This window comes from Procambarus clarkii, chromosome 76 (assembly GCF_040958095.1).
Source record: "Procambarus clarkii isolate CNS0578487 chromosome 76, FALCON_Pclarkii_2.0, whole genome shotgun sequence".
Lineage (NCBI taxonomy): Eukaryota > Metazoa > Arthropoda > Malacostraca > Decapoda > Cambaridae > Procambarus > Procambarus clarkii.
This window is the reverse complement of record NC_091225.1, coordinates 9,162,386-9,183,569: the sequence shown is the minus strand read 5'-3', so window position 1 is coordinate 9,183,569 and position 21,184 is coordinate 9,162,386. Positions and strand designations below refer to the sequence as shown.

Here is a 21,184-nt window from a genome sequence, read left to right as displayed (position 1 = left end):
GGACCCTGTATATCACTTATGTCAGACCTATCCTGGAATATGCAGCTCCTGCCTGGAGTCCATACCTAGTTAAACACAAGACAAAGTTAAAGATTCAGAGGTATGTCACTAGACTGGTCCCAGAACTGAAAGGTATGAGCTACAAGGAAAGGCTAAGGGAGCTGAACCTCACGTCTTTGGTAAACAGAAGAGTAAGGGGGAGACATTATAACCACCTACAAAATTCTCAGGGGAAACATACTGGGTGGGCAAAGATAAATTCTTTAACACGGGTGGAACAGGAACAAGGGGACACAGGTGGAAACTTAGTACCCAAATGAGCCACAGATACGTTAAAAAGATTTTTTCAGTGTCAGAGTAGTTAACAAATGGAATGCATTTACCAATGATGTGGTGGAGGCTGACTCCATACACAGTTTCAAGTGTAGATATGATAGAGCCCAGTAGGCTCAGGAACCTGTACACCAGTTAATTGACAGTTGAGAGGCGGGACCAAAGAGCCAGAGCTCAACACCGCCACAAGCACAACTAGGTGAGTACACCATGGAGGGGAGCCAGGGAGGGTGCTCAGCACTAAGGCAACAGGATGAAGGGACTGTGTACCAGAAACTGTACAAACAGAAGGTACATTACAAAAATACCGAGGAAAGTGCTGAAGAATGTAAGAGAAACAGAGTAAATAGGGAAGAGATGTGGGGGAAGAACAACAGACATGGGAGAGGTATTAGGGTAATTCTGAGCCAGAGTCAAGCAAGATAAACACTGCCAAGAGAGAGCACAGAAACAGGTGACAAATGGAGAGAAGAACTGGACAATATTGGCACTTACTGCCACAACTTGTTAGCTGGATGAGAGAAACACAGACAATCCAGGCCAGTGAGGCAGCTAGTAGTGTAACTGTGAAGACAGAGTAAAGACCAAAGAGGACAAACTAAATGGTCTGTACCCTCAAAATAGGAACACATGGGTTCACGTATTTAACAAAAATAAGATAATTGAGAAAGAAATGGTTGATGATGTTCAGCAAATAGCAAACTGCTAAAGCAAGGAGCAGCAGACAAGGAGGATATTCCACAAGGAGAGAACACATTATGCGAGGCCTTCCCGACCCAAGAGAGGCAGCCATAGCTCAATGTTTGCATAAAGAGAGCGGCGGGATCAGCCACACACATCCTTGGACTACTATTTTTTTTTTTTTTTTTTTTTTTTTTTTTTTTTTTTTTTTTTGAGATATATACAAGAGTTGTTACATTCTTGTACAGCCACTAGTACGCGTAGCGTTTCGGGCAAGTCCTTAATCCTATGGTCCCTGGAATACGATCCCCTGCCGCGAAGAATCGTTTTTTCATCCAAGTACACATTTTACTGTTGAGTTAAACAGAGGCTACAGTTAAGGATTTGCGCCCAGTAAATCCTCCCCGGCCAGGATACGAACCCATGACATAGCGCTCGCGGAACGCCAGGCGAGTGTCTTACCACTACACCACGGAGACTGCTCTACTGCGACTGCGGAGACTATTGATATACGAGGCTCACGGACACACTGCAAGTCTACTAACTGGATTCATATGCAACACTTCAGCAACATGCAAGATTTACACCTCTAAAATTGTTACGTAAGATGGCGCCAAGACCCCTGGTGAGACCTAAAGGCTGCCTGGGAGATACAGAGCCACAGTACTAGAGACTAAATGGAATATAGAGGTAATATACAGAGGAAGAGAGCAGGCACAAGGAGACAGGGAGAGACCTTGGAGGTGTGGCCCAAGGTGAGAATTTGAATTGAATTATCAGGGGAAAGCACCAGGCCATTACGACTATATAGCACTGGAAGGGATCAGGATAAAGATTTGGGATGGGACGGTGGGAAGGAATGGTGGCCAACCAATTGGACCGTCGGAGTTTGAACGCCGACCTGCATGCAGCGAGACCGTCGCTCTACCGTCTAGCCCAAGTGGCAAGAGGACAAGAGAGGTCAGGAAGACTCACCACTTGCCAGCAGGTTGAGGAGCAAGGTGCCCCCAAGACATGACACCACAAGACACTGCTACACTATAACAAGATAACCAGGATGGCTGGAAGGATAGGAGAATATTTAGGTTAATTTTCCTGCGATCAGTGAATAATGACAAATACTTCAGTAAGAAATATAGAGTATTGGAAGTTTAGTTTTCAAAATATTTTGAAAGGTGTCGCTGGTGGGCAGTGACAAATTCTTGTCAGGGTCAGAAAATGACTGGCACGCTGTTTCCTCATTGTGACCCCGACCAGCCTATGTCCGTCCCATACCCCACACCAATACCCCTGCTTGATACCTGGTTGATGGGGTTCTGGGAGTTTTCTACTTCCCAAGCCCGGCCCGAGGCCAGACTTGACTTGTGAGAGTTTGGTCCACCAGGCTGTTGCTTGGAGCGGCCCGCAGGTCCACATACCCACCACAGCCTGGTTGGTCCGGAACTTCTCTTAGAAAACAGTCCAGTTTTCATTAGATGATGTCCACGGTTGTCCCCTGCAAAGTTAGATGAGGGTAACCCCCTATAATAAGCCCCCCCCCCCCCCCGAACAGACAATCAGACACTATTATAATATATATATACCTCTAAAACATGGCTGAAACAGCCCAATGATCCCACACCTATTATGTTACCCAGAAATTTAATCCTTAACAAATCAACCCAATTCTCAACCCAGTATTCGTCCAGGTCTTTCCTCAGTGTATGTCACAGCCCCGCTCCTGTGCCAGGTAAGTCCACTACGGGCTCACCATAGCCCGCGCTACTTGCCCCGCTCCTGTGCCAGGTAAGTCCACTACGGACTCACCATAGCCCGCGCTACTTGCCCCGCTCCTGTGCCAGGTAAGTCCACTACGGGCTCACCATAGCCCATGCTACTTGCCCCGCTCCTGTGCCAGGTAAGTCCACTACGGGCTCACCATAGCCCGTGCTACTTGCCCCGCTCCTGTGCCAGGTAAGTCCACTACGGGCTCACCATAGCCCGTGCTACTTGCCCCGCTCCTGTGCCAGGTAAGTCCACTACGGGCTCACCATAGCCCGTGCTACTTGCCCCGCTCCTGTGCCAGGTAAGTCCACTACGGGCTCACCATAGCCCGTGCTACTTGCCCCGCTCCTGTGCCAGGTAAGTCCACTACGGGCTCACCATAGCCCGTGCTACTTGCCCCGCTCCTGTGCCAGGTAAGTCCACTACGGGCTCACCATAGCCCGTGCTACTTGCCCCGCTCCTGTGCCAGGTAAGTCCACTACGGGCTCACCATAGCCCGTGCTACTTGCCCCGCTCCTGTGCCAGGTAAGTCCACTACGGGCTCACCATAGCCCGTGCTACTTGCCCCGCTCCTGTGCCAGGTAAGACCACTACGGGCTCACCATAGCCCGTGCTACTTGCCCCGCTCCTGTGCCAGGTAAGTCCACTACGGGCTCACCATAGCCCGTGCTACTTGCCCCGCTCCTGTGCCAGGTAAGTCCACTACGGGCTCACCATAGCCCGTGCTACTTGCCCCGCTCCTGTGCCAGGTAAGTCCACTACGGGCTCACCATAGCCCGTGCTACTGGCCCCGCTCCTGTGCCAGGTAAGTCCACTACGGGCTCACCATAGCCCGTGCTACTTGCCCCGCTCCTGTGCCAGGTAAGTCCACTACGTGCTCACCATAGCCCGTGCTACTTGCCCCGCTCCTGTGCCAGGTAAGTCCACTACGTGCTCACCATAGCCCGTGCTACTTGCCCCGCTCCTGTGCCAGGTAAGTCCACTACGGGCTCACCATAGCCCGTGCTACTTGCCCCGCTCCTGTGCCAGGTAAGTCCACTACGGGCTCACCATAGCCCGTGCTACTTGCCCCGCTCCTGTGCCAGGTAAGTCCACTACGGGCTCACCATAGCCCGTGCTACTTGCCCCGCTCCTGTGCCAGGTAAGTCCACTACGGGCTCACCATAGCCCGTGCTACTTGCCCCGCTCCTGTGCCAGGTAAGTCCACTACGGGCTCACCATAGCCCGTGCTACTTGCCCCGCTCCTGTGCCAGGTAAGTCCACTACGGGCTCACCATAGCCCGTGCTACTTGCCCCGCTCCTGTGCCAGGTAAGTCCACTACGGGCTCACCATAGCCCGTGCTACTTGCCCCGCTCCTGTGCCAGGTAAGTCCACTACGGGCTCACCATAGCCCGTGCTACTTGCCCCGCTCCTGTGCCAGGTAAGTTCACTACGGGATCACCATAGCCCGTGCTACTTGCCCCGCTCCTGTGCCAGGTAAGTCCACTACGGGCTCACCATAGCCCGTGCTACTTGCCCCGCTCCTGTGCCAGGTAAGTTCACTACGGGCTCACCATAGCCCGTGCTACTTGCCCCGCTCCTGTGCCAGGTAAGTCCACTACGGGCTCACCATAGCCCGTGCTACTTGCCCCGCTCCTGTGCCAGGTAAGTCCACTACGGGCTCACCATAGCCCGTGCTACTTGCCCCGCTCCTGTGCCAGGTAAGTCCACTACGGGCTCACCATAGCCCGTGCTACTTACCCCGCTCCTGTGCCAGGTAAGTCCACTACGGGCTCACCATAGCCCGTGCTACTTACCCCGCTCCTGTGCCAGGTAAGTCCACTACGGGCTCACCATAGCCCGTGCTACTTGCCCCGCTCCTGTGCCAGGTAAGTCCACTACGGGCTCACCATAGCCCGTACTACTTACCCCGCTCCTGTGCCAGGTAAGTCCACTACGGGCTCACCATAGCCCGTGCTACTTGCCCCGCTCCTGTGCCAGGTAAGTCCACTACGGGCTCACCATAGCCCGTGCTACTTGCCCCGCTCCTGTGCCAGGTAAGTCCACTACGGGCTCACCATAGCCCGTGCTACTTGCCCCGCTCCTGTGCCAGGAAAGTCCACTACGGGCTCACCATAGCCCGTGCTACTTGCCCCGCTCCTGTGCCAGGTAAGTCCACTACGGACTCACCATAGCCCGTGCTACTTGCCCCGCTCCTGTGCCAGGTAAGTCCACTACGGGCTCACCATAGCCCGTGCTACTTACCCCGCTCCTGTGCCAGGTAAGTCCTCTACGGGCTCACCATAACCCGTGCTACTTGCCCCGCTCCTGTGCCAGGTAAGTCCACTACGGGCTCACCATAGCCCGTGCTACTTGCCCCGCTCCTGTGCCAGGTAAGTCCACTACGGGCTCACCATAGCCCGTGCTACTTGCCCCGCTCCTGTGCCAGGTAAGTCCACTACGGGCTCACCATAGCCCGTGCTACTTGCCTCGCTCCTGTGCCAGGTAAGTCCACTACGGACTCACCATAGCCCGTGCTACTTGCCCCGCTCCTGTGCCAGGTAAGGTCACTACGGGCTCACCATAGCCCGTGCTACTTGCCCCGCTCCTGTGCCAGGTAAGTCCACTACGGACTCACCATAGCCCGTGCTACTTGCCCCGCTCCTGTGCCAGGTAAGTCCACTACGGACTCACCATAGCCCGTGCTACTTGCCCCGCTCCTGGGCCAGGTAAGTCCACTACGGACTCACCATAGCCCGTGCTACTTGCCCCGCTCCTGTGCCAGGTAAGTCCACTACGGGCTCACCATAGCCCGTGCTACTTGCCCCGCTCCTGTGCCAGGTAAGTCCACTACGGGCTCACCATAGCCCGTGCAACTTGCCTCGCTCCTGTGCCAGGTAAGTCCACTACGGACTCACCATAGCCCGTGCTACTTGCCCCGCTCCTGTGCCAGGTAAGTCCACTACGGACTCACCATAGCCCATGCTACTTGCCCCGCTCCTGTGCCAGGTAAGTCCACTACGGGCTCACCATAGCCCGTGCTACTTGCCCCGCTCCTGTGCCAGGTAAGTCCACTACGGACTCACCATAGCCCGTGCTACTTGCCCCGCTCCTGTGCCAGGTAAGTCCACTACGGGCTCACCATAGCCCGTGCTACTTGCCCCGCTCCTGTGCCAGGTAAGTCCACTACGGACTCACCATAGCCCGTGCTACTTGCCCCGCTCCTGTGCCAGGTAAGTCCACTACGGGCTCACCATAGCCCGTGCTACTTGCCTCGCTCCTGTGCCAGGTAAGTCCACTACGGACTCACCATAGCCCGTGCTACTTGCCCCGCTCCTGTGCCAGGTAAGGTCACTACGGGCTCACCATAGCCCGTGCTACTTGCCCCGCTCCTGTGCCAGGTAAGTCCACTACGGACTCACCATAGCCCGTGCTACTTGCCCCGCTCCTGTGCCAGGTAAGTCCACTACGGACTCACCATAGCCCGTGCTACTTGCCCCGCTCCTGGGCCAGGTAAGTCCACTACGGACTCACCATAGCCCGTGCTACTTGCCCCGCTCCTGTACCAGGTAAGTCCACTACGGGCTCACCATAGCCCGTGCTACTTGCCCCGCTCCTGTGCCAGGTAAGTCCACTACGGGCTCACCATAGCCCGTGCAACTTGCCCCGCTCCTGTGCCAGGTAAGTCCACTACGGACTCACCATAGCCCGTGCTACTTGCCCCGCTCCTGTGCCAGGTAAGTCCACTACGGACTCACCATAGCCCATGCTACTTGCCCCGCTCCTGTGCCAGGTAAGTCCACTACGGGCTCACCATAGCCCGTGCTACTTGCCCCGCTCCTGTGCCAGGTAAGTCCACTACGGGCTCACCATAGCCCGTGCTACTTGCCCCGCTCCTGTGCCAGGTAAGTCCACTACGGACTCACCATAGCCCGTGCTACTTGCCCCGCTCCTGTGCCAGGTAAGTCCACTACGGGCTCACCATAGCCCGTGCTACTTGCCCCGCTCCTGTGCCAGGTAAGTCCACTACGGACTCACCATAGCCCGTGCTACTTGCCCCGCTCCTGTGCCAGGTAAGTCCACTACGGACTTACCATAGCCCGTGCTACTTGCCCCGCTCCTGTGCCAGGTAAGTCCATGACGGACTCACCATAGCCCGTGCTACTTGCCCCGCTCCTGTGCCAGGTAAGTCCACTACGGACTCACCATAGCCCGTGCTACTTGCCCCGCTCCTGTGCCAGGTAAGTCCACTACGGACTCACCATAGCCCGCGCTACTTGCCCCGCTCCTGTGCCAGATAAGTCCACTACGGGCTCACCATAGCCCGTGCTACTTGCCCCGCTCCTGTGCCAGGTAAGTCCACTACGGGCTCACCATAGCCCGTGCTACTTGCCCCGCTCCTGTGCCAGGTAAGTCCACTACGGGCTCACCATAGCCCGTGCTACTTGCCCCGCTCCTGTGCCAGGTAAGTCCTCTACGGGCTCACCATAGCCCGTGCTACTTGCCCAGCTCCTGTGCCAGGTAAGTCCACTACGGGCTCACCATAGCCCGTGCTACTTGCCCCGCTCCTGTGCCAGGTAAGTCCACTACGGGCTCACCATAGCCCGTGCTACTTGCCCCGCTCCTGTGCCAGGTAAGTCCACTACGGGCTCACCATAGCCCGTGCTACTTGCCCCGCTCCTGTGCCAGGTAAGTCCACTACGGGCTCACCATAGCCCGTGCTACTTGCAACTTTTGTTGGCAGTAGCTGAATGTTAAACAACAACTCTGTGTATACTCGTTGTTGCGGGGATTATTTTATGTTGATATATTTACCATCGTCTGTCTGACACATGTGGAGGCACACACACAACAGTAACAGCAGCAGCAGCAGCAGCAGCAGCAGCAGGCAATGTTAACATGACTCTAGAACACGGAGGTAGAGGCGAGGCATGAGGGTTAGTGGTGGTGGTGGTAGGGAGGGGGTGGTTGGTGGCTGGGGTGATAGTGGTGGTGGTGGTAGGGAGGGGGTGGTTGGTGGCTGGGGTGATAGTGGTGGTGGTGGTAGGGAGGGGGTGGTTGGTGGCTGGGGTGATAGTGGTGGTGGTGGTAGGGAGGGGCCGGTTGGTGGCTGGGGTGATAGTGGTGGTGGTGGTGGTAGGGAGGGGCTGGTTGGTGGCTGGGGTGATAGTGGTGGTGGTGGTAGGGAGGGGCTGGTTGGTGGCTGGGGTGATAGTGGTGGTGGTGGTGGTAGGGAGGGGTGGTTGTTGGCTGAGGTGATAGTGGTGGTGGTGGTGGTAGGGAGGGGGTGGTTGGTGGCTGAGGTGATAGTGGTGGTGGTGGTGGTAGGGAGGTGGTGGTTGGTGGCTGGGGTGATAGTGGTGGTGGTGGTAGGGAGGTGGTGGTTGGTGGCTGGGGTGATAGTGGTGGTGGTGGTGGTGGTAGGGAGGGGGTGGTTGGTGGCTGGGATGATAGTGGTGGTGGTGGTGGTGGTAGGGAGGTGGTGGTTGGTGGCTGGGGTGATTGTGGTGGTGGTGGTGGTGGTGGTAGGGAGGGGGTGGTTGGTGGCTGGGGTGATAGTGGTGGTGGTGGTAGTGGTAGGGAGGGGGTGGTTGGTGGCTGAGGTGATAGTGGTGGTTTTGGTAGGGAGGTGGTGGTTGGTGGCTGGGGTGATAGTGGTGGTGGTGGTGGTGGTAGGGAGGTGGTGGTTGTTGGCTGGGGTGATAGTGGTGGTGGTGGTAGGGAGGGGGTGGTTGGTGGCTGGGGTGATAGTGGTAGGGAGGGAGTGGTTGGGTGCTGGGGTGATAGTGTTGGTGGGAGGGAGGGGGCTGGTTAAGTGCTGGGGTGATAGTGATGGTGGTAGGGAGGGGGCTGGTGGGGTGCTGGGGTGATAGTGATGGTGGTAGGGAGGGGTGGTTGTTGGCTGGGGTGATAGTGGTGGTGGTACGGAGGGGCTGGTTATTGGCTGGGGTGATAGTGATGGTGGTAGGAAGGGGCTGGATGGGTGCTGGGGTGATAGTGATGGTGGTAGGGAGGGGGTGGTTGGGTGCTGGGGTGATAGTGATGGTGGTAGGGAGGGGCTGGTTGGGTGCTGGGGTGATAGTGATGGTGGTAGGAAGGGGCTGGTTGGGTGCTGGGGTGATAGTGATGGTGGTAGGGAGGGGCTGGTTGGGTGCTGGGGTGATAGTGATGGTGGTAGGGATGGGCTGGTTGGGTGCTGGGGTGATAGTGATGGTGGTAGGGAGGGGCTGGTTGGGTGCTGGGGTGATAGTGATGGTGGTAGGGAGGGGCTGGTTGGGTGCTGGGGTGATAGTGATGGTGGTAGGAAGGGGCTGGTTGGGTGCTGGGGTGATAGTGATGGTGGTAGGGAGGGGCTGGTTGGGTGCTGGGGTGATAGTGATGGTGGTAGGGAGGGGGTGGTTGGGTGCTGGGGTGATAGTGATGGTGGTAGGGAGGGGCTGGTTGGGTGCTGGGGTGATAGTGATGGTGGTAGGGAGGGGCTGGATGGGTGCTGGGGTGATAGTGATGGTGGTAGGGAGGGGGTGGTTGGGTGCTGGAGTGATAGTGATGGTGGTAGGGAGCGGGTGGATGGGTGCTGGGGTGATAGTGATGGTGGTAGGGAGGGGGTGGATAGGTGCTGGGGTGATAGTGATGGTGGTAGGGAGGGGGTGGTTGGGTGCTGGGGTGATAGTGGTGGTAGGGAGGGGCTGGATGGGTGCTGGGGTGATAGTGATGGTGGTAGGGAGGGGGTGGTTGGGTGCTGGGGTGATAGTGATGGTGGTAGGGAGGGGGTGGTTGGGTGCTGGGGTGATAGTGATGGTGGTAGGGAGGGGGTGGTTGGGTGCTGGGGTGATAGTGATGGTGGTAGGGAGGGGGTGGATGGGTGCTGGGGTGATAGTGATGGTGGTAGGGAGGGGGTGGATGGGTGCTGGGGTGATAGTGATGGTGGTAGGGAGGGGGTGGTTGGGTGCTGGGGTGATAGTGATGGTGGTAGGGAGGGGGTGGTTGGGTGCTGGGGTGATAGTGATGGTGGTAGGGAGGGGGGCTGGATGGGTGCTGGGGTGATAGTGATGGTGGTAGGGAGGGGGCTGGTTGTTGGCTGGTGTGATAGTGATGGTGGTAGGGAGGGGGTGGATGGGTGCTGGGGTGATAGTGATGGTGGTAGGGAGGGGGTGGATGGGTGCTGGGGTGATAGTGATGGTGGTAGGGAGGGGGGTGGATGGGTGCTGGGGTGATAGTGATGGTGGTAGGGAGGGGCTGGTTGGGTGCTGGGGTGATAGTGATGGTGGTAGGGAGGGGGTGGTTGGGTGCTGGGGTGATAGTGATGGTGGTAGGGAAGGGGTGGTTGGGTGCTGGGGTGATAGTGATGGTGGTAGGGAGGGGGTGGTTGGGTGCTGGGGTGATAGTGATGGTGGTAGGGAGGGGCTGGTTGGGTGCTGGGGTGATAGTGATGGTGGTAGGGAGGGGGTGGATGGGTGCTGGGGTGATAGTGATGGTGGTAGGGAGGGGCTGGTTGGGTGCTGGGGTGATAGTGATGGTGGTAGGGAGGGGCTGGTTGGGTGCTGGGGTGATAGTGATGGTGGTAGGGAGGGGGCTGGTTGGGTGCTGGGGTGATAGTGATGGTGGTAGGGAGGGGGCTGGTTGTTGGCTGGTGTGATAGTGATGGTGGTAGGGAGGGGGTGGATGGGTGCTGGGGTGATAGTGATGGTGGTAGGGAGGGGCTGGTTGGGTGCTGGGGTGATAGTGATGGTGGTAGGGAGGGGCTGGTTGGGTGCTGGGGTGATAGTGATGGTGGTAGGGAGGGGGTGGATGGGTGCTGGGGTGATAGTGATGGTGGTAGGGAGGGGGTGGATGGGTGCTGGGGTGATAGTGATGGTGGTAGGGAGGGGGTGGATGGGTGCTGGGGTGATAGTGATGGTGGTAGGGAGGGGGCTGGTTGTTGGCTGGGGTGATAGTGATGGTGGTAGGGAGGGGCTGGTTGTTGGCTGGGGTGATAGTGATGGTGGTAGGGAGGGGGTGGATGGGTGCTGGGGTGATAGTGATGGTGGTAGGGAGGGGGTGGATGGGTGCTGGGGTGATAGTGATGGTGGTAGGGAGGGGGTGGATGGGTGCTGGGGTGATAGTGATGGTGGTAGGGAGGGGGTGGATGGGTGCTGGGGTGATAGTGATGGTGGTAGGGAGGGGGTGGATGGGTGCTGGGGTGATAGTGATGGTGGTAGGGAGGGGGTGGATGGGTGCTGGGGTGATAGTGATGGTGGTAGGGAGGGGGTGGATGGGTGCTGGGGTGATAGTGATGGTGGTAGGGAGGGGGTGGATGGGTGCTGGGGTGATAGTGATGGTGGTAGGGAGGGGCTGGTTGGGTGCTGGGGTGATAGTGATGGTGGTAGGGAGGGGGCTGGTTGGGTGCTGGGGTGATAGTGATGGTGGTAGGGAGGGGCTGGTTGTTGGCTTGGGTGATAGTGTTGGTGGTAGGGAGGGGGTGGATGGGTGCTGGGGTGATAGTGATGGTGGTAGGGAGGGGGCTGGTTGGGTGCTGGGGTGATAGTGACGTAGGTATCGGGGGTAGTGCTTACATAACAATGCCCTTGGATAATAAGATATATCTCTATAAGCCCTCCCTACTACCCTTGGTGTACCTGTTGCGTGATAATTCAACTATCCTGACGTTCGAATTCTTTATCGAATCTGACCTTAAAGTTATGGATGGAGGCGGCTTCCACAAGTGTCTTCCTCAGAGCATTCCACGTGTTGACCGCCCGCACGGGGTACCAGTATTGCCTCACATTCCTTCCGCTCATTTCTGTCTCCAGCTTCCACCTGCGTCCTCATGCCCTACCTTCAATGTGAGGAGCCTGCCCAGGTCTATCCCCCCTCATATATACTTTGTTTCTTCTCCCCTTTATGGCTATGAGACCTTGTTCCCACGACCTCTCCTGTAGCTAAACCTCTTCTCTCTGGCACTCATCTTGCTCTCTCTCTACGTTTTCAATTTTCCTTTTTATACTTCACAAGGAGTGGATTCCATGCCGGTGCAGCATATTCCAACAATGGTCTACCATAGGCTTTATAATTTCCATAACAAATTCTTATTTAGGGTTTTATATGATGTCCTAATGTTTACCTGCTTTCCACATGTTGCCGTTGTTACCCTGGTTATTGTGCCTTTGACCATAAGAGTTGGAGTTACAGAATCTTCGGAGGAGTACTAAGAAGTAAAATCACACGGAATCACAACATCTCCATAACCCTGGACAACACGGGTTCAGAACAGGGCGCTCCTGCCTCTCATAGTTGCTGGACCACTATAACATGGCCTCAGGTGCCACGGAAGACAAACAAAACGCTGATGTAATATACACACACTTTGCAAAAGCTTTCGAAAAATGTGACCATGGTGTTATTGTGCACAAAATGCTCGCGAGAGGAATTACTGGCAGAGTAGGGAGATGGATCTAAAGCTTCCTAACGAACAGAACGCAGAGTGTAATAGTCAACACAGTAACATCTGGATCATCTACCGTGAAAAGCTCAGTCCCCCCCCCCACCAAGGTACAGTACTTGCTCCAGTACTTTCTCTCATCCTAATATCAGACATAGACAAGGATACAAACTACACCACTGTATCGCCATTTGCAGATGATACTGGGATTTTCATGAGAGTAGACAATATAGAGGACACGTGTTACTAAAAGGTACACATCAGACATGTATTCTGAGACGGGTAGTATAGTGCCATACACGTGTTAACTGGAGAGGGTTCTAGGAGTTCTTCTACTCCCCCGAGCCCGGCCTCAGGCCAGATTCGACTTGCGATAACTTGGTCCAACAGGCTGTTGATTGGAGCGGTCCGCTGGCCCACATACCCACTACAACTTGGTTGGTCCGGCACTTTTTGCACGAACTTATCTCAGTTCCTCTTGAATACATCCGCTTTTGTTCCAGCAATATTTCTAATGCTTACTGGGAGGGTGTTGAACAGCTGTGGACCTCTGATGTTCAGACAGTGTTCTCAGATTGTGCCTATGGCACCTCTACTCTTCACTGGTTCTATTCTACATTTCCTTCCGTACCTTTCGCTCCATTATGTTGTTATTCTACTGTGCAAATTTGGAACCTGGCCTTCAAGTATCTTCATGTATATATTATTTGATACCTTCTCTTCTCCTTTCCAAAGAGTACATTTTGAAAGCTTTGAGACGGTCCCAATAATTTAGATGTTTTATCGCTTCTATGCGTGCAGTATATGTTCTCTGTATTCCCTCTAATTCAGAGATCTCTCCCGCTCTGAAAGGGGAAGTGAGTACCGACAATACTCAAGACGGGACAGTACCAGTGATTTAAATAGTTTTCGCATTGCTGTGGGGTCTCTGGATTTGAACGTTCTCATAATCCCTCCTATCATTTGCCTGGCCGCCGCTATGTTTGCTCGGTTGTGTTCACTAAATGTCAGGTCGTCAGAGATCATAATTCCCAGATCTTTTACATGTTGTTTTCCTTCTATGAGTAGATCTGACTGCTCCTTGTACTCTGTGTTTCGTTTCAATTCCCCGTTTCCACCATACCTAAATACCTGGAACTTGTCACCATTAAACATCATGTTGTTTTCAGTTGCCCAATCAAAGATTTTATTAATATCAGCTTGTAGTTTTTCAGTGTCTTCTGCAGAGGAAATTTTCATGTTGATTTTTGTATCATCTGCAAAGGATGACACGAAGCTGTGACTAGTATTTTTGTCTATATTCAAGATAAGAATGAGAAATAGCAGCGGTGCAAAGACTGTGCCCTGGGGTACAGAGCTTTAACCTGCACTTGGGCTTGGTCTTATTTGATTGACTCTCTGCATTCTGTTTGACAGAAAGTTGAAAATCCAACGCCCTACTTTATCAGTTATTCCTATTTATCTCATTTATATTTTGCCATTCTCCATCTTAGACTTGGTAAATTGAAGTCTTGAAGAAAGATAATATCTGGAGCTGGGTTTGCTAGATTATCAAGGACGTTCTCTATTTTGTGCATCTGCTCTGTGAATTCCTCAACCGTTGAATCTGGCGGTAATAATAAGGTATTTTTTTTCTAGTCGAAGCCAGTAATTCCCAGGACTATAAGACATCATGTACTTAACACCAGCATGGCTTTAAGGAAAGGAAATCATGTTAATGAACTTACTAAAGTTTGGTGAAAAACTAACGAATATGACTTAGACAAGATGCAGCATTCATCCAAGAAATGGCTCTGGATTACAACACCAGCAAATGTAACGTGGATGGTTATCAAAAGGACGGAACACAATTGAGAGACTTTGCCTCTCACTAACGACTAGAGAACAAGGCCTGGCAGTGGATATAACTAATCACTGAGAAATATATTAATATGACGACTTAAGCAAGGCGACTCTACACTCCGCACTATGAACCTTAACTATCTGTTTAGGTTATTATAGCTCAATATGGTATAATATGTTTACCATAATTATTTATGACTATTCCGAGGTCTTCCTTCTTAGCTTACTCTTATGGCTCACCAGCCTCTTTGTATTCTACAATTGTCTTGCCTAATTGTCTTGTATTGTCTTCATTTATTATCATTTTACCCATCTCTAAGCCCCACTTCATCTAACCTCCTTGTCTAACCCCTGGCTTGTCTAACCTCTGGCTTGTCTAACCTCTGGCTTGTCTAACCTCTGGCTTGTCTAACCCCTGGCTTGTCTAACCTCTGGCTTGTCTAACCTCTGGCTTGTCTAACCTCTGGCTTGTCTAACCCCTGGCTTGTCTAACCTCTGGCTTGTCTAACCTCTGGCTTGTCTAACCTCTGGCTTGTCTAACCCCTGGCTTGTCTAACCTCTGGCTTGTCTAACCCCAGGCTTGTCTAACCCCTGGCTTGTCTAACCCCTGGCTTGTCTAACCCCTGGCTTGTCTAACCCCAGGCTTGTCTAACCCCTGGCTTGTCTAACCCCAGGCTTGTCTAACCCCAGGCTTGTCTAACCCCTGGCTTGTCTAACCCCTGGCTTCTCTAACCTCTGGCTTGTCTAACCCCAGGCTTGTCTAACCCCTGGCTTGTCTAACCCCTGGCTTGTCTAACCCCAGGCTTGTCTAACCCCTGGCTTGTCTAACCCCAGGCTTGTCTAACCCCAGGCTTGTCTAACTCCTGGCTTGTCTAACCCCAGGCTTGTCTAACCTCAGGCTTGTCTAACCCCTGGCTTGTCTAACCCCTGGCTTGTCTAACCCCTGGCTTGTCTAACCCCTGGCTTGTCTAGCCCCGGGCTTGTCTAACCCCAGGCTTGTCTAACCCCGGGCTTGTCTAACCCCAGGGTTGTCTAACCCCTGGCTTGTCTAACCCCTGGCTTGTCTAACCTCAGGCTTGTCTAACCCCGGGCTTGTCTAACCCCTGGCTTGTCTAACCCCTGGCTTGTCTAACCCCGGCTTGTCTAACCCCTGGCTTGTCTAACCTCAGGCTTGTCTAACCTCAGGCTTGTCTAACCTCAGGCTTGTCTAACCTCAGGCTTGTCTAACCCCAGGCTTGTCTAACCCCAGGCTTGTCTAACCCCAGGCTTGTCTAACCCCAGGCTTGTCTAACCACTGGCTTGTCTAACCCCAGGCTTGTCTAACCCCAGGCTTGTCTAACCCCAGGCTTGTCTAACCCCAGGCTTGTCTAACCCCAGGCTTGTCTAACCCCAGGTTTGTCTAACCCCAGGCTTGTCTAACCCCAGGCTTGTCTAACCCCTGGCGTGTCTAACCCCTGGCTTGTCTAACCCCTGGCTTGTCTAACCCCAGGTTTGTCTAACCCCAGGCTTGTCTAACCCCAGGCTTGTCTAACCCCTGGCTTGTCTAACCCCTGGCTTGTCTAACCCCAGGCTTGTCTAACCCCTGGCTTGTCTAACCCCAGGTTTGTCTAACCCCAGGCTTGTCTAAGCCCAGGCTTGTCTAACCCCTGGCTTGTCTAACCCCTGGCTTGTCTAACCCCAGGTTTGTCTAACCCCAGGCTTGTCTAAGCCCAAGCTTGTCTAATCCCTGGCTTGTCTAACCCCAGGTTTGTCTAACCCCAGGCTTGTCTAAGCCCAGGCTTGTCTAACCCCTGGCTTGTCTAACCCCAGGCTTGTCTAACCCCAGGCTTGTCTAACCCCTGGCTTGTCTAACCCCAGGTTTGTCTAACCCCAGGCTTGTCTAAGCCCAGGCTTGTCTAACCCCTGGCTTGTCTAACCCCTGGCTTGTCTAACCCCAGGTTTGTCTAACCCCAGGTTTGTCTAACCCCAGGCTTGTCTAAGCCCAGGCTTGTCTAACCCCTGGCTTGTCTAACCCCAGGTTTGTCTAACCCCAGGCTTGTCTAAGCCCAGGCTTGTCTAACCCCTGGCTTGTCTAACCCCAGGCTTGTACAGTGAAGGTGCAAGGTACAGTGTAGGAGGCACAAGGTACCTGGTGAGGTACAGTGTAGGTGGCACAGGGTACCTGGTGAGGTACAGTGTAGGAGGCACAAGGTACCTGGTGAGGTACAGTGTAGGAGGTACAAGGTACCTGGTGAGGTACAGTGTAGGTGGCACAGGGTACCTGGTGAGGTACAGTGTAGGAGGCACAAGGTACCTGGTGAGGTACAGTGTAGGAGGTACAAGGTACCTGGTGAGGTACAGTGTAGGTGGCACAGGGTACCTGGTGAGGTACAGTGTAGGAGGCACAAGGTACCTGGTGAGGTACAGTGTAGGAGGTACAAGGTACCTGGTGAGGTACAGTGTAGGTGGCACAGGGTACCTGGTGAGGTACAGTGTAGGTGGCACAGGGTACCTGGTGAGGTACAGTGTAGGAGGCACAAGGTACCTGGTGAGGTACAGTGTAGGAGGCACAAGGTACCTGGTGAGGTACAGTGTAGGTGGCACAGGGTACCTGGTGAGGTACAGTGTAGGAGGCACAAGGTACCTGGTGAGGTACAGTGTAGGAGGTACAAGGTACCTGGTGAGGTACAGTGTAGGTGGCACAGGGTACCTGGTGAGGTACAGTGTAGGAGGTACAAGGTACCTGGTGAGGTACAGTGTAGGTGGCACAAGGTACCTGGTGAGGTACAGTGTAGGAGGCACAAGGTACCTGGTGAGGTACAGTGTAGGTGGCACAAGGTACCTGGTGAGGTACAGTGTAGGAGGTATAAGGTACCTGGTGAGGTACAGTGTAGGTGGCACAGGGTACCTGGTGAGGTACAGTGTAGGAGGCACAAGGTACCTGGTGAGGTACAGTGTAGGAGGTACAAGGTACCTGGTGAGGTACAGTGTAGGAGGTACAAGGTACCTGGTGAGGTACAGTGTAGGTGGCACAGGGTACCTGGTGAGGTACAGTGTAGGTGGCACAAGGTACCTGGTGAGGTACAGTGTAGGAGGTACAAGGTACCTGGTGAGGTACAGTGTAGGAGGCACAAGGTACCTGGTGAGGTACAGTGTAGGTGGCACAAGGTACCTGGTGAGGTACAGTGTAGGAGGTACAAGGTACCTGGTGAGGTACAGTGTAGGAGGCACAAGGTACCTGGTGAGGTACAGTGTAGGTGGCACAAGGTACCTGGTGAGGTACAGTGTAGGAGGTACAAGGTACCTGGTGAGGTACAAAAGCATCCTAATTAATGTTTATTTAAGACTCATACTGCCAGCGGTCACTCATTAAAGCATCTAAGTTACTGTAACTCACTAACAATTTTATACCTGTATTCTCTAGAGCGACAGCGGGAGACATAATCTAGACGTGGAAGATACTAGAGGGGCTGGTGCCAAACCTGCACGGGGAAGCAACACCACGTGAGGCCAGGAGCCATGGCAGGATGTGCACAACAGTGAACTCTGTCTGATTCATCCGTCAGGCCGCGAGCAACTGCGTCCAACAGCCTGGTTGACCAGATCTCCAACCAGGAGGCCGGGTCAGAGACCGGGCCGCTTGGACGTTGATCCCCGTGAACCAACAGCAGGTAGGTAATGCATTATACTGACCATGTAATATACTGACCATGTAATATACTGGCCATGTAATATACTGACCATGTAATATACTGACCATGTAATATACTGACCATGTAATATACTGACCATGTAATATACTGACCATGTAATATACTGACCATGTAATATACTGACCATGTAATATACTGGCCATGTAATATACTGACCATGTAATATACTGACCATGTAATATACTGACCATGTAATATACTGACCATGTAATATACTGACCATGTAATATACTGACCATGTAATATACTGACCATGTAATATACTGACCATGTAATATGCCGCCCCCTTGAAGTATAATACCATATACTCTCCCTATAATACCATATACCCTCCCTATAATACCATATACTCTCCCTATAATACCATATACCCTCCCTATAATACCATATACTCTCCCTATAATACCATATACTCTCCCATATACCCCTATGCCACACCAAAATTGACCATAGGACTAATGGTCATAGTATTAGGCCTAATCAAATAAAAAACAAAAAATAACTTATTAGAACATCAATAACAAAAACAATCCATCTGAAATATTAGTAAAAAAAAACAATAACATTAACCTGCTTCTCCGGTTATTTCTCTTCATGTGAGAGAAATAACGTTATCAGATAACAATAATAATGGCAACATGAACGTGACTATGTGACACCTCTCACCAGCTGGGAGATGGCAACAAACAATTTCTCTGGTCATTTAAGTTTTTGCTTGGCCGTTGAGGGGGCGAGGACGAGGCTAGGAGTCGGGCCGGCGCCCTAGCCACTACCCTCTCGTTACAACTGGTCAAACCTTATATACCGCTAGGTTAGGGTGGCTTCGGTTAGGTTACGTTCTTGGCTTGGGTCCGATAGGTTAGGATTGATTGCGTGAGTGTAGGTTAGGTTTGGCTGAATAGGTTCGGCTTGGTTAGGCTAGGCTGAGCTAGATTCGGGCCATTGGGTTAGTTAAGGTTCGGTTGGGCAGGGTTAGGTTAGGTTAGGTTGGGCAGGGTTAGGTTAGGTTGGGAAGGGTTAGGTTAGGTTGGGCAGGGTTGAGTTAGGTTGGGCAGGGTTGCGTTAGGTTGGGCAGGGTTGCGTTAGGTTGGGCAGGGTTGCGTTAGGTTGGGCAAAGTTGGGTTAGGTTGGGTTGGGTTAGGTTGGGTTGGGCAAGGGTTAGGTTGGGTTGGGCAAGGATTGGGTTAGGTTGGGCAGGGTTTGGCTAGGTTGGGCAGGGTTGCGTTAGGTTGGGCAGGGTTGCGTTAGGTTGGGCAAAGTTGGGTTAGGTTGGGCAGGGTTGGGTACACGGGTAGTTATCTTGAGATGATTTCGGGGCTTTAGTGTCCCCGCGGCCCAGTCCTCGACCAGGCCTCCACCCCCAGGAAGCAGCCCGTGACAGCTGACTAACACCCAGGTACCTATTTTTACTACTAGGTAACAGGGGCATAGGGTGAAAGAAACTGCCCATTGTTTCTCACCGGCGCCTGGGATCGAACCCAGGACCACAGGATCACAAGTCCCGCGTGCTGTCCGCTCGGCCGACCGGCTGGGTTAGGTTGGGTTGGGCAGGGTTTGGCTAGGTTGGGCAGGGTTGCGTTAGGTTGGGCAGGGTTGCGTTAGGTTGGGCAGGGGTTGGGTTAGGTTGGGCAGGGGTTGGGTTAGGTTGGGCAGGGGTTGGGTTAGGTTGGGCAGGGTTGCGTTAGGTTGGGCACGGTTGGGTTAGGTTGGGCAGGGTTGCGTTAGGTTGGGTTGGGCAGGGTTGCGTTAGGTTGGGTTGGGCAGGGTTGCGTTAGGTTGGGTTGGGCAAGGTTGGGTTAGGTTGGGCAGGGTTAGGTTAGGGTGGGCAGGGTTGGGTTAGGTTGGGCAGGGTTGCGTTAGGCTAGGTTGGGCAGGGTTGGGCTAGGTTGGGCAGGGTTGGGTTAGGTTGGGCAGGGTTAGGTTAGGTTGGGCAGGGTTAGGTTAGGTTGGGCAGGGTTGGGCTAGGTTGGGCAGGGTTAGGTTAGGTTGGGCAGGGTTGGGTTAGGTTGGGCAGGGTTGGGCTAGGTTGGGCAGGGTTAGGTTAGGTTGGGCAGGGTTGGGTTAGGTTAGGCAGGGTTAGGTTAGGTTGGGCAGGGTTAGGTTAGGTTGGGCAGGGTTAGGCTAGGTTGGGCAGGGTTAGATTAGGTTGGGCAGGGTTGGGTTAGGTTGGGCAGGGTTAGGTTAGGTTGGGCAGGGTTGGGTTAGGTTGGGCAGGGTTAGGTTAGGTTGGGCAGGGTTGGGTTAGGTTGGGCAGGGTTGGGTTAGGTTGGGCAGGATTAGGCTAGGTTGGGCAGGGTTAGGTTAGGTTGAGCAGGGTTGGGTTAGGTTGGGCAGGGTTAGGTTAGGTTGGGCAGGGTTGGGTTAGGTTGGGCAGGGTTGGGTTAGGTTGGGCAGGATTAGGCTAGGTTGGGCAGGGTTAGGTTAGGTTGAGCAGGGTTGGGTTAGGTTGGGCAGGGTTAGGCTAGGTTGGGCAGGGTTAGGTTAGGTTGGGCAGGGTTAGGTTAGGTTGGGCAGGGTTAGGCTAGGTTGGGCAGGGTTGGGCTAGGTGTGTGTCAGTAGCGGTGGGGTGGAGTAGAGGTGTAGGCCACACAGGTACACCCAAGACACCTACCTTAAGGAGTGTAGGTGTGCGTGTAGCTCCACCGTCGGGGCTCTTACTGTCACCACACTAACAACTACCGCGCACGCTAACACACCAACACTTGCACTCTCACAGTGTCGCTTGGTGGGTCACGCAGCCCAGTATTGTGGGGTAGGTGGCGGGGCACACGATACACACACACGACACACGACACAATAGGGGCGCCCACACCTCACTCCGTCACTGGTCAAACCTCGACTGACTGCCCACCTCTGCCCGGGCACCACGGCCCCCGCCTGCCAGGTGTCGCCACAACGCTCCAGTCCTCATTTTCCTTTTTATGTGAAGAAATCCGGACTACTGTATAGCTAACTAACCGGAATATATGATTTTGTATAACTATTCAGTGTTATGTATGGAATTAGGAACATCTTAGTTTAGTTTTAAGGTAAGTATGAGGTATAATTCACACCGTATGGGGCAGGACCTCAGCTCCGGATGGTTGCCATATAGTGTATATGAAGACCCCCGCAAACATTACGCTATACGCCTAACACAACTCTCACTAACACATCTCCACAATCTTAATTAAATCTTAGCCTCTGGTGGAGCTGTTCCCTGGTCAGAGAAGGTGGAGGGAAGACTAACGGGGATGTGGAGGGAGAGATTATGGGTGATGTGAGGGCCCAGGTGAGAGTGTGGGGCCCGGGGAGGAGGCAGACCGGGCCCCAACACACCCACACCTCACAGCCAGGCAGGAAGATGGGGGACAGTTTAAGCTTCACAGACACGATACATTGAGGCGTTCTGTACCCCAACCATAGTCTTAGAAACTCAAGAGATGCGAGGCATAACAGGGAGACAGCCAGCGGTTGACTCTGAGCATTTGTTAG

The 21,184-nt window shown here is 53.7% G+C and overlaps 1 protein-coding gene across 2 annotated transcripts in view; it reads right to left on the bottom strand.

Annotated features, from left to right (window-relative positions):
- The window catches only part of LOC123771433 (uncharacterized), a 910,720-nt gene extending 890,164 nt beyond the window's left edge, over positions 1-20,556 (bottom strand). For both annotated transcript variants that reach the window (XM_045763937.2, XM_045763939.2), the window contains exon 1: positions 20,322-20,556. The gene's annotated coding sequence lies outside the window, so the exon portion shown is untranslated. The remainder of the gene's footprint in view (positions 1-20,321) is intronic.
- Positions 20,557-21,184: the final 628 nt, after the last annotated feature.